This window comes from Cibotium barometz, chromosome 44, assembly GCF_041138505.1.
Source record: "Cibotium barometz isolate CiBa-2024 chromosome 44, ASM4113850v1, whole genome shotgun sequence".
NCBI classification, from domain to species: domain Eukaryota; kingdom Viridiplantae; phylum Streptophyta; class Polypodiopsida; order Cyatheales; family Cibotiaceae; genus Cibotium; species Cibotium barometz.
In genome coordinates this window covers 8,697,794-8,712,104 of record NC_141089.1, presented here as the reverse complement: position 1 = coordinate 8,712,104, position 14,311 = coordinate 8,697,794, and the positions used below count along the sequence as shown (strand labels likewise).

At 39.9% G+C, this 14,311-nt stretch overlaps 1 pseudogene; it reads left to right on the top strand.

The window, feature by feature from the left end:
• The first annotated feature begins 1,062 nt into the window (after positions 1–1,062).
• Positions 1,063–9,437, top strand: LOC147612922 (uncharacterized; annotated as a pseudogene).
• Positions 9,438–14,311: the final 4,874 nt, after the last annotated feature.

Sequence of the window (14,311 nt, the reverse complement as noted above, 5' to 3'; positions counted from 1 at the left end):
CTGTAGAAAATTCAGAGTGGGTCTGTCCTGTCGTGGTCACTCCCAAGAAGAACGGCAAATGGAGGGTGTGTGTGGACTATCGTCCACTCAACGAGGTGACAAAAAGGGACCACTTTCCTCTCCCATTTCAAGATGAGATCCTAAATGAGGTAGCAGGTCATGAGAAGTATACGATATGTGATGGCTACTCGGGTTACTTTCAAATTGGAGGATCAATTGAAAACAACCTTCATCACTCCTTGGGGTTGTTATGCTTTCAGAGTCATGCCATTTGGTTTGACCAATGCCCCAGCAACATTTCAACGTTTCATGAACATGGTATTTCAAGCATTCTTTGGGAAATCCATTAGAGTGTTCATAGATGATTTTTGCATCTATAGCTCTAGCATTGCATGTTCAGAGGGTGGAAGAAGGCTTGAAGAAACTCTATGACCTGGGGGTCAACTCAATCCCGACAAATGTCATATCGGTGAGGATGAAGTAATCTTGCTTGGTCATAAGGTTTCTTTCAAAGGCATTGAGGTGGATCATACAAAGGCAAAGGCTCTTATCGATCTACCATCTCCAAAGAGTCTCAAGGAGGCCATCTCATTCATTCAAAAGGTGAAGTACATGTCACGCTTCATTCACTTAGCCTCAGAGTTACTTCACCCCTTGCAAAAATTGGCTCAACAAGTAGAGTTTGCATGGTCTAATGAGCTTGAGGAGTACTTGTGTAACATTAAAGTCATTTTGTCAGATCTACCAACACTCATGCCTCCTTGTTGGGAGTACACTTTCTTCGTTAGCTCTAGTGTTGGAAAGGAAACTGTGGGTGCACTTTTGCTACAACAAGATCCACACAGTACTAGGATGCGGCCCATCTACTTTGTTAGTAGGGTCATGAATGTCTTGGAGAAAGGCTACACGGAAGCAGCACTCATGATGCTTGCTCTCATCTTTGCGGTGAGAAAATTTAGATCCTACTTGTTACCAAAACCTTTTGTAATTCTCATTACAGAAAATTTGTTTCCTTGGGTGTCTTCTCAAATGACTCTCAGCGCTAGAATCACAAAGTGGGTTATGGAATTGCAAGAATTCCAATACTCTTTCAAGGTAGAAGGTGCGTGCACAATTGGCAGGGATTCTCACTTATAGAGTGCATGAAAAGGAGATTAAGGTGCCTGAAGTAAAGACCCTACCATTGCCACCACCCAAAACTATACCTAATGCATTCACCTTGTTCTTTGATGGAGCTTTTAGAAAAGCCACAGGTAAAGCAAGGGGAGGACTGGTGCTGCTCAACCCAAGTGGAGAGGTGGTTATGAAGGAGAAGGTCAACTTGCCAAGTTCTACTAGCAACAATGAAGCAGAGTACGACATACTACTTCATGGCTTGAAGGTGTGCATCAATCAAGGGATACAACGTCTCCTGGTAAAAGGGGATGCACTTCTTATTGTAAGGCAAATTTTAGGCATTTGGGCATGCAAGAATGAAAGATTAAGGCAAAAGGTTCATACTATCCGTAGGTTGTTTAATCAATTTGAGGAGGTGCAATTGTATCATATTCCTAGTAAACAAAATGAGGATGCTGATCTACTTGCACAACAAGCTGTTGCATGTGTTAAGAAGGAAATGCAAGTAGTCTTGGCCTGCACAGCAGCGGCTATTAAGCAACCACAGTACCAAGGAATGGAAACACTGGCTCCCATAGTAAGCTACATCTTGGAAGGTGAATTCCCACAAGACTTCACAAGGGCACAAAAGAGGGGGCTCATGAAGAGGGCAAGTTCTTTCTTGTTCTTAGAAGGTGCCCTCTACCAAAGAGGAAAAGATCAAGTGTGCAGAAGAGTACCAACGACCAAGGAGATTCCGGCCATTTTAGAAGGTTTTCATGAAGAAGCATGTGGTGGCCATTTTGCTCAAGAACTAACTATAAAAAAGATTTTGCTAGCTGGATATGTTTGGCCAAGCTTACATGTGGATGTTTAACATTGGTGTAAGAGCTGTCATAACTGCCAAGTCAATGGTAATAAGAGGTTGCTACATGGTCCACACCAATTAGTCATTGCAAGTGGTCCATTTGAAAAATGGGGCATTGATGCTATGGGTCCACTACCTAGAACTAAAAATGGAAAATTGTACATCTTAGTGGCCATAGACTACATGACTAGGTGGGTGGATGCTCAAAGTGTGGCAAGGGTGAATGAAAAGACTGTAAGCAAATTTGTTTACACTCATATATGTTACAGATTTGGCACACCCTTGGAGATTGTTTCTGACAATGGTCCAGGTTTTAGAAAAGGTTTGCACACCGAAGTTTGTGAAGAGCTTCATATTTCACATCGTCATAGCACACCCTACTATCCCCAATCAAATGGGTTAGTAGAGAAGGCTAATGGTGTCATTGCAAGAATCATAAGGAAGATGGTGAAGAACAAGACAAAGCTTTGGGATGAGTTCCTTGATGGAGCACTATGCGCATACCGGACTACCTACCGAGAAGCAACGGGGTTTACACCCTTTCACTTGGTTTATGGTCAAGAAGCATTGCAGCCTATTGAGCTCAACATTCCAACAATGCGGCTACATGGAAAAGGTGGACTAGGAGATCAAGATGCATGGGTGGATCGACTTCTCACTTTAGTTGAGCTAGAGTGGAAAAGAGAAGCTGCATACGAGTGTTATAGAAGAAAAGCCATGCAAGCAGCGGAGAAGTTCAATGCAACTTTGAAAGACAAGGGCATCAAAGAAGGAGATCTTGTGCTAAAGTATGACAATCGACTTGATAACCGGTTTGATGCCAAGTTTGAAACTAGATGGCAGGGACCATACATTGTCAAGAAGGTTTTTAACTCTAGCTATTATCAGCTCATGGATTTGGATGGCAAAGAACATTCTAAGAAGGTTAATGGCTACAGACTCAAGCCATACTTGAGTCGCATTCTACCGACAGACTTACAAAAGCAACCACAAAAAGGAGATAAAAGGGCATGTAAGTTATGTGGTTTGAGTGATGTCTGTGGTGTAAAACATGAGGAACATAAGAAAGATGGACAAGAGAACCACATTACACCACTTGCTTTAGAAGGCCTACTTTATGATGGTACATGAATATACCATCATCTAGGGGGAGGGCTAAATGATAGCTGTTTTTTCGACTATCCACATTACCATACAGGGAGCTACCTCGGCCAAGGAAAATCACATAAACTCTTTGTCATAAATACCTTTTCACTGTAAATAGGCGTGTGTACGTTAGGGACTTTATCCATATCTTCTATATATTTTTATATTATTTAAAAAAAAGTTTTTGCTAGCTACATATCAAAAATAAATAAAATTATTACAGCCCATTTTGTGTAAATATTTCATTTCATATAAGGGCCTAAATATGGGGGTCTCTATTTTCTCCAATTATGTAAATATTTCATTAGGTGTGTGTATTACAAAATCTAAGTATATTTTATTTATTTATTTATTATTATTATTATTTTCTTTTGGACCATCATTGTACATATGCTTCAACTTTACCATGCATAAGTAAATCCTGTACCCTCACATTTCTACCCACACCATGTAGAAAGCCTACTACCTAAATCACTTTTTCCCTTAGACTATTTCATCTTTTATTCTCTCATCTACCCTAAAATAATGAGGGTCTCCCTCCCTTTTGACTTCCATAGTTTAGTATTTTTGTATATATTTTTTACTATTAAGTATTTTTTATATATTTTTATATATCAATTATTTTTTATATTTTATTTTAGTATTTTTATTCATAATTAGATCTCTTTGTTTATTTTATTTTCCTATCATAATAACCATATTATCATGATATGTTGACTAGTTAAAGTACAAGGTTGTTTTTTTCTTATTATATCTTTATAAAATGGAAAAAATCCATGTAAGTGTCCACATACACTTGAGTCTCTAAGGTCAGGATATGATGTATTGGGGACTCACTCTTGGAGCTATCAAGAAATTCTACCAATGGGGACCCACACAAAGATTTTGAAAATTCAGAAAATACATGATTCTGCAGAAATTTTTGCGCTTGCCTCCACTCTGAATTTGGACTAGTCATCAAAAGACAAAAGTTAGCTCGTGAGCTCAGGAATATGCTCAAATGTTTTGAGAATTTTTGGAGCTAATGGCAGTGAGATATGAATTTTTTATTGGACCCTAGTCTGTCCACTTTTTGGCAAGGTACACCTAGTCTCTTCTCACCTCCCTTACACATTCATCATCTACACACTTACTCATTCCTTTCTCACTCCATCAAACCTGCAAACTTCATGTCCTCTCTCACCCTCTCCACCTTTGCCCTCTCCTTCCATCTCCATTTGCTCTCATATCTACTCTACACCCATACCTCATCTCCATTTCTCTCCCTACTACTCCCATATTACTAAATTATTTTTCCAATCTCAAAAAATACATAAAAATTCAGCATGAATGTATCATATTAACCTCTGCAAATATGGGGGTTTCATCTACAAAAACCCCCATGTTCTTCACCTCAATCAACTATTATGGTGTCAAATGCAAGAAGGAGACCGGCGGTTAACTTAAAGATCTACACATGGGAGAGTCCAAGCTTCTTTGAGCTTTCAACCACACAAAGGATCTTTCCAAATCTTTACTCCTCTCACTCAACCTCTCAGCCCTTTTTACCCATTTGTACATTGTACTACTAACCTTTTATAGTGATTACTAACTACTAACCACTAAACATATGTAAATAAGCACCCACTCTACTATTTTTTGAGTAGGCATTACTACAAGTTATTTGCTCAAACCTCTACATCACACTCTCCTCTCACCTTCAATAATTCTCTCACCTTGAGCCCACATCCATGTGACTCAAGGGATAAGAAGAGGCCCACTCTCATTTCAAAATAAAAAATCCATAATCTATGATTTCTCATAATAAAATTGATTAGGCTTAATCCTAATTGGGGCTTCTCAAACCTATTAATAGAGCCCCTCCATTCCTTGTGGAGAAGGGGATTACACACATTGTACACCACTTCCAACTCTAGTGTGTAAGGAGATAGTGAACTTGTGAGCTCTCTCTATACATCAATACCTTTGATTGCATAGAAAAGTTTGAAGCTAGTTATGTCATTGTGAGGGCTTGAGTGATGCCATACTCCCTATCATAATTGTATCTTGCCTTTGTTGCATAAATAAGATTAGTAGTTTGGGTGCAATTGTGTACAAAATCTTGGACTCCTACATCTCCAAAGTTGATTTAGCAAAGCAGTCGGATGTTTGATTTAAGGTAAATTCGATCCTTGTATTTTGTGGTAAATTCGATCCTTGTATTTTGTGGTGTGTAATTTTATGCTTGGCGGCTTGAGGGCTTGTTTTTGATTTGTTACCTTTTAATCCATGGTAAGAGGGTTGTGCGGTGAGAGGGCTCCTGTAACCTTAAGACCATGTGTATACCGACAACAAAATCAAGCTTATATTGTCTCTCTAAGTCCTTCTCCAAGTTTGGTGTGCATCTATTTATGTTATGCTAGTCTCCTCCACACACAATATCATATGTTATGAGTGTTTGTTGAGGGTGTGTGCACTTTTTGATTGATGTATATGGTTAGCTTATATTGATTGGCTACAAGGAAAGATCTTTGGTGTCCTAGTTCACACACATAACTAGGTGGTGTCCCTTTTCTTGTTGAGTGTGTGGTTTGGGGTTTTTATATTTGTGTTGTGTTGTGCCCCAAGCCCATTGAGCAACACAGGAGCCTTGAGGAGTGCTTAGAGGCCGCTCTTCTTGTTGCCTGCCCCCCCGGACTGCCTCAGTAGCATGATCATCTTCTAGCATGTTGTTATCTAAACGTATTACTTATTTACAACATTGATCGAATGTTTTCGGATTAGATACAATGATCAAGTTGTGTAAGCTGTTATTCTTCAAGCCCATCGTGAAAAATCTCTTCAATTGAACATCGTTTAATTTTTTCATGACTCATAACCTGAGTCCAAGAGTTTTATCCCAAGGATAAAATCTCTAATGGATTCATTTGGTTGACACTCAATTTAATAGAGTTCTATCACAGAATGTGGTTGCGTGGATGCCTTGTCTAGGAAACCACATGTGGTCCTCGTCTCTATTATCTTTCATCATGAACTTGATGATATGCAAGAACAGTATGCTCATGACTCAGATTTTGAGCGGATTTTTGATTGTTTGACTGAAGGAGAGCGAGTTGATCATTATTCTCTCAAGGAAGGATTTTTTATGATGCTACATGACAAATTGTGTGACACATCTCAGTTGAGGCAGAAGGCTACTCTGCATTCTTATGCAGGCCATCGTGGTATTGATGCTACAGTGAAAGCTTTGGAGGCATTCTTTTATTAGCCTACTATGCGCAGGGATGCTGATGCTTTTGCTCGTGATTACATCATTTGTCAGAAGGTGAAGTATGACTGTCAAAAGACACCTGGGTTACTTCATTCTTTGCCTATCCAGGTAGACCATGGGAGAGTATTGCTATGGATTTTATCTTTGATCTTCCTAGGACAAAGAGTGGGAATGATGGCATCTAGACTATCGTGGATCATTTCAGCAAGTAGGCCCATTTCATTCTAGTTAGGAAGAAGATTAATGCAAAGCAAATGGTGAGGATATTTTTGACAAATATTTTCAAGTACCATGGGATGCCCACATCTATTGTCAGTGACCAAGATCCTCAAATGACGAGTTTATTTTGGAGAGCATTGTTCGAGAACATGAAGACTTCATTGAAGTTCTCATCGTCTTTTCATCCACAAACAGATGGGCAATCGAAAATTGCCAACTCAATCGTACTGGATCTTCTAAAGTGTTATGTTTCGGATCATAAGGAGCAATGGGAAAAGTATCTTCCTTTGGTCGAGTTTGCTTACAACAACACCATTCACACTTCGACAGGTAAGACACCTTTCGAGATTGTGGAAGGCAGGAAGAAAGTACCTCGATCCTACATATGCAAAAGATAAGATCTTTGAGGCAGATCGTTTTGTTGAGAATATGGATAAGGCTTACAAGAAGGTCAAGATGGCTCTTCAAAGGACTCAAGAGAAACAGAGGAAAGCAGCAAACCTACACCGTCGATCATTGGTTTTTGATTTGGGTGATTGGGTGCTTTTGAGATTTGAGAAGGCTAGACTCAAGAAAATGAAGGGTAAATAGAGCTTATATCCTAAAACTAAGTATGCAGTACTATGGGCCTTTTTAGGTGATTGGGAAGATGAGTGATGTTTCTTATCATCTTTAATTATTGGATCTTTGGAGGATTCATAATGCATTCCATGTGAGTCTTCTTAAACCTTTCAGAGGTGAGGTGCCCTACAGATCAGGTTAATGAGACACAACCAGAAGTCAAAGAACTAGATGAGATTCTTCAACCAGAACAGATTTTCACATACATAAAGAAAGAAAAGTCAGAGGAAAAGTTTCACGTCGATATCTGGTGAAGTTTGTGAACTATTCACCTATGGATTCGAAGTGGATGGAGGAGGGTGACTTGGCAAATTCACCAAGGATACTACAACTTTACCTCGAGGCTTTTGGTTTGTAGCCTACCTTCGAAAGTGCTTCAACAAGTTGAGCTGTGGATTCCAGAGTACTACCTCTTACACAAGAGGGGGGTGACTCCACTCCCTTGTCACAGAGTTCGCTTGGATAAGGTCTGGAAGTCGCTTGGTGTTCTTATCAACACACCCGAGATATTGAACTGACAGTATATCTGCCTATGGGATTTCTATGATATATGTGTACTAGTCACATGGTTTGATTCATGGATATACGAATCTTTTGAGAGAATGGGGATGCGTACTCTAGAGTTTCATTTGATAAGCATCAGTGTTTACTCATGTTCATGATGTATTGCTGATCGTGGGTCCTGTGGGATGGCCATGAGTGGAGCAGGTAAAGCATCCAGGGGGACATGACTATTTCACGAGGTGGATGCTCTTGATTTATGTTATTCAGATGTTCTGTTTCAGTTGGCAGGACATACCTTTCTCGTTGTGCTCTTAGGTTCTGTTTCTGTTGGCAGATCCTTAGAATAAACAATCGAGGACGATTGCTTTGTTTTAAGAGGGGAGTATTGTTGAGGTATCGAGCTCATCTAGTGAGGCGATGGACACTGATGACCCGCCTAGGAGATAGGCCCCACACTTACACCACTGGCATTGTGGGTGAGATCATGGGTGATATGCGGCCAGTGGGATGACAGGCTATGTGACAGCCACGGGCATAGTTATAGCACCGCTCATTTAGTTGGGTTCACACTGTAGAGAACCCTAGTATGTATTTGGTTGAGTACCTTTCATATTGTGTGTACTCTTATCTTTGTATATGGTGTGTTGAGTGTTGTGTGAAGAAGAAGAAGATTTTCAGCCTCTCACCTTGTGTGTTCTCTTTTAGGGTTTTGTGAGTGTGTATGTGCTTGCAAGAGCTCAAGCTCTCTTCTCCCCTGCATCTTTTTATGGTATCAGAGCCTAGTTCATGCTAAGGGCTGAGCTGCAAGCAAGAGAAGCATAGGAAGCAGTACGAGAGTAAGAGCTTCATCTACGCTTTCCTATTTGTGCTGGTGACTATACCCTTGTCGGGATCTCTACGAGAGACACCGGAAAACGATCTTTGATTGAAGAGCTTTCTTTGCAAGAGTAAAGCTATAGGACAACTATACTGTCCTATTGGACTTTTGGACAATATTTTTTGGGCCGAAAACGCGTTTTGGGCACGTTAGGACCTCCGTTTTTCATAAAGCAGGCGATTTCAAGCAATGCGGGTAAGCCATCGATTCTCTGTAAAACTCAATTTTAAGAACTGCAGGAAGACAGATTGGTTGTGTAGACATTGTGTGTGCTACAAGGAGGTCAACAGTTGCCATTGGGTGTATGTATGCACATTGAGGTCACTGGTTATGACATTTGAGTATAGTACAGTACCGCTGCAGAAAATACATCAGTTTGTGCAGGACAAACCAGAGTGCTATTTCTGGTAAATTTGTGTGTCTGGCAAGATGTCAAATGATGGCATGAACCAGATTGTTGTTGAGAAGCTTAATATTGGGTTGCTATGTGTTGACACATGGTTTGAGATAGGGTTTTGGATTGTTGTCCAAGGATGGACGTTTGCCTCGGTGGTTTTCGAGGGTGTGGACGCTCCAAGAGTTCCTCCTTCCTAAAGAGCTTTGGTTCATAGTGGAGGAGAAGGTAGGTGAATCCTTATCTAAAGTCTGATGAGCACATGTGTTTTAGGGAGCTGGTGAATGCTGATTCATCCGATCTATATTTTGTTGATAAATTCGGTTACGAATCGCTGGTGTGGGAGCAGTTTGGGGGAGCACAAAATGAAGAACCAGAAGGACTTTATCCAGGAACAGAAGAGGAGGTCGTGCAATTCAAAGCCCGCCTTGAAGCATTCTGGTCCCTCGGGTATCCTGGATAACAGATCGCTGGAATGATCGACTATCACCAGAGGGTGTCTTCACTGTAGGTGGTTTTGGTAAGATCCCTCTAAGTCAGCTGCAAACTGACAATGTATAATGCTCCTCTAGAGAAGGAATAGAAGACTTGTCATTATTTTAAAATGTTGAAGAGGAAATAATATAATTGACTTGTTATTGCCGCATGAGTTGCTAGCATGTGATACATGAACATTTGTTGCCATGGATGCCATCTACAATTTTCTATCCATTATGTGCCATATTATTTCCTTTTTCTTTTCTTATTCCTATTTTTATTAAAAGTCATGAAATTGTGGTTTTTTCCCTCAAAATTATGATGAGGGAAAATTTTACAAGCCCCTCAAATGACCCCTTAGTTTCACCACTGCTACCTCACTACAAATCTAAATGGGTGTCTGAGATAGTCATTCAAAACATACCATACCCTCGCAAAGATCATTTGGTATATATCCCTACCCAGAACCACAACCGTTGGGAAATTAAGGGTTGGATAGTATCTCACAGCCTCATCAAAGCTCAATGATATTATGAAGGGAACATGCAGATATGGCTGCCCAAAGCATCAGCTCAATGGTGGGATAATCCTACACCTCTCAAACACAGAAGAAGAATTTGATGAGATTGTGGAAATAGCAATCATTGCAAAGAAGAGAGCTCTAGAAAGGAAGAAAGTAAGAAAGAGCATGACTTGAACAAAGGGTGACTCTAGCTCCTCAGAGTCTGAACCAAAGTAGGAAGAAGAAAAGAAGAAGAAGAGCAAGCCAAAGAAAGGCAAGGCAAAGAAGAAAAATAAAAAAGAAGATGTTCTCAGCAAGGTACAAGCTCTCATGGAAGATATAAAGAGGGACGAGCTCCAAATATTAAAAAAAGGAACATTTTGTTCACAATGCTAGCAGGAAGGACATCTAAAGGAGGAATGCATAGTGCCTCCCACTTGTTCCATATGTAACATGTATAACCACAGTAAATGGAACTGTAGGTACAACATGAAAAATAGAGCTCTCATGGTACAACAAGTGGGCACAGAATCTTCTACACCTAAGTATTATGGAAGAGGCAAGGGAAATTATAAAGGCAAAGGTGGAGGTCATTTCCACCAGTGGGGGCAGGTAACAGTGGCAAGTTCACCTATTATTATTGCCAACTACATGTTCATACAAAATAAGACAACCCTATGCCCAAGAGACATGATACTGAGAAGGAGGCTTTTTGTTATGTTTTTCTCCTCTTTCAAAATATCTGACATTTTGAGCTCAATCTTCAAAATTTTGCAAAATTGACCACATCATTGTGTTTGGGAGGCTAATTCCAATCGATTTACATGTGTGTGCATAAAAATCGTAGCCAAACAAGTTCATTTTGCAAGATTTAAGATTTAATTGTGGATAAGGTTTCGTATCTTGGAATGCTTGTTGCCAATAATTTGCACCTAGTAGGTCCAAGTCAAGTACAAGCTCATGTCCAAAGCCTTGTGGCCATTTGTCCCAAGCAAGATTTCTCAAATGACAAAGATTCCATGATTTCTCATCATTTGCAAGACAACATTTCTTGGTTGCTTCCCTTTCTCTTTCTTGACTAGGAATAGCTTTTGGAATTGTTTCTAGCCTAGCTCGTAAGGGTTGGATAGTATCTCACAGCCTCATCAAAGCTCAATGATATTATGAAGGGAACATGCAAATATGGCTGCCCAAAGCATCAGCTCAATGGTGGGATAATCCTACACCTCTCAAACACAAAAGAAGAATTTGATGAGATTGTGGAAATAGCAATCATTGCAGAGAAGAGGCTCTAGAAAGGAAGAAAGTAAGAAAGAGCATGACCTGAACAAAGGGTGACTCTAGCTCCTCAGAGTCTGAACCAAAGTAGGAAGAAGAAAAGAAGAAGAAGAGAAAGCCAAAGAAAGGCAAGGCAAAGAAGAAAAATAAAAAGAAGATGTTCTCAGCAATTTACAAGCTCTCATGGAAGATATAAAGAGGGACGAGCTCCAAATATTAAAAAAAGGAACATTTTGTTCACAATGCGAGCAGGAAGGACATCTGAAGGAGGAATGCGCAGTGCCTCTCACTTGTTTCATATGTAACATGTATAACCACAGTAAATGGAGCTATAGGTACAACATGAAAAATAGAGCTCTGGTGGTACAACACGTGAGCACAGAATCTTCTACACCTTAAGTATAAAGGTGGAGGTGGAGGTGGAGGCAAGGGAAGTTATAAAGGTGGAGGTGGTTTCCGGTGGGCAAGTGACCATAGCAACAGTGAACGAGTTCACCTATTATTACTGCCAACTACATGTTCATACAAAATAAGACTGCCCTATGCCCAAGAGACATGATACTGAGAAGGAGGCTTTTTGTTATGTTTTTCTCCTCTTTCAAAAAATCTGACATTTTGAGCTCAATCTTCAAAATTTCGCAAAATTGACCACATCATTGTGTTTGGGAGGCTAATTCCAATCGATTTACATGTGTACGCATAAAAATCGTACCCGAACAAGTTTGTTTTGCAAGATTTAATTGTGGATAAGGTTTCTTATCTTGGAATGCTTGTTGCCACTAATTTGCACCTAGTAGGTCCAAGTCAAGTACAAGTTCATGTCCAAAGGCTTGTGGCCATTTGTCACGGGCAAGATTTCTCAAATGACAAAGATTCCATGATTTCTCATCATTTGCAAGACAACATTTCTTGGTTACTTCCCTTCCTCTTTCTTGACTAGAAGTAGCTTTTGAAATTGTTTCTAGCCTAGCTCGTAAGGGTTGGATAGTATCTCACAGCCTCATCAAAGCTCAATGATATTATGAAGGGAACATGCAAATATGGCTGCCCAAAGCATCAGCTCAATGGTGGGATAATTCTACACCTCTCAAACACAGAAGAAGAATTTGATGAGATTGTGAAAATAGCAATCATTGCAGAGAAGAGAGCTCTAGAAAGGAAGAAAGTAAGAAAGAGCATGACCTGAACAAAGGGTGACTCTAGCTCCTCAGAGTCTAAACCAAAGTAGGAAGAAGAAGAGCAAGCCAAAGAAAGGTAAGGCAAAGAAGAAAAATAAAAAAGAAGATGCAAGGTACAAGCTCTCATGGAAGATATAAAGAGGGACGAGCTCCCAATTAAAAAAAGGAACATTTTGTTCACAATGCCAGCAAGAAGGATATCTGAAGGAGGAATGCACAGTGCCTCCCACTTGTTCCACATGTAACATGTATAACCACAGTAAATGGAACTGTAGGTACAACATGAAAAATAGAGCTCTAGTGGTACAACACGTGAGCACAAGATCTTCTACACCTAAGTATTATGGAAGAGGCAAGGGAAGTTATAAAGGCGGAGGTGGAGGTGGTTTTCGGTGGGCAAGTGACTGTAGCAATAGTGGCAAGTTCACCTATTATTACTACCAACTACATGTTCATACAAAATAAGACTGCCCTATGCCCAAGAGACATGATACTGAGAAGGAGGCTTTTTGTTATGTTTTTCTCTCTTTCAAAATATCTGACATTTTGAGCTCAATCTTCAAAATTTTGTAAAATTGACCACATCATTGTGTTTGGGAGGCTAATTCCCAATCGATTTACATGTGTGCGCATAAAAATCGTAGCCGAACAAGTTCGCTTTGCAAGATTTAATTGTGGATAAGGTTTCTTATCTTGGAATGCTTGTTGCCACTAATTTGCACCTAGTAGGTCCAAGTCAAGTACAAGTTCATGTCCAAAGGCTTGTGGCCATTTGTCACGGGGCCAAGATTTCTCAAATGACAAAGATTCCATGATTTCTCATCATTTGTAAGACAACATTTCTTGGTTGCTTCCCTTCCTCTTTCTTGAATAGAAGTAGCTTTGGAATTGTTTCTAGCCTAGCTTGTAAGGGTTGGATAGTATCTCACAGCCTCATCAAAGCTCAATGATATTATGAAGGGAACATGCAAATATGGCTGCCCAAAGCATCAGCTCAATGGTGGGATAATCCTACACCTCTCAAACACAAAAGAAGAATTTGATGAGATTGTGGAAATAGCAATCATTGCAGAGAAGGGAGCTCTAGAAAGAAAGAAAGTAAGAAAGAGCATGACCTGAACAAAGGGTGACTCTAGCTCCTCAGAGTATGAACCAAAGTAGGAAGAAGAAAAGAAGAAGAAGAGAAAGCCAAAGAAAGGCAAGGCAAAGAAGAAAAATAAAAAAGAAGATGTTCTCAGCAATTTACAAGCTCTCATGGAAGATATAAAGAGGGACGAGCTCCAAATATTAAAAAAAGGAACATTTTGTTCACAATGCGAGCAGGAAGGACATCTGAAGGAGGAATGCGCAGTGCCTCTCACTTGTTTCATATGTAACATGTATAACCACAGTAAATGGAACTATAGGTACAACATGAAAAATAGAGCTCTGGTGGTACAACACGTGAGCACAGAATCTTCTACACCTTAAGTATAAAGGTGGAAGTGGAGGTGGAGGCAAGGGAAGTTATAAAGGTGGAGGTGGTTTCCGGTGGGCAAGTGACCATAGCAACAGTGAACGAGTTCACCTATTATTACTGCCAACTACATGTTCATACAAAATAAGACTGCCCTATGCCCAAGAGACATGATACTGAGAAGGAGGCTTTTTGTTATGTTTTTCTCCTCTTTCAAAAAATCTGACATTTTGAGCTCAATCTTCAAAATTTCGCAAAATTGACCACATCATTGTGTTTGGGAGGCTAATTCCAATCGATTTACATGTGTACGCATAAAAATCGTACCCGAACAAGTTTGTTTTGCAAGATTTAATTGTGGATAAGGTTTCTTATCTTGGAATGCTTGTTGCCACTAATTTGCACCTAGTAGGTCCAAGTCAAGTACAAGTTCATGTCCAAAGGCT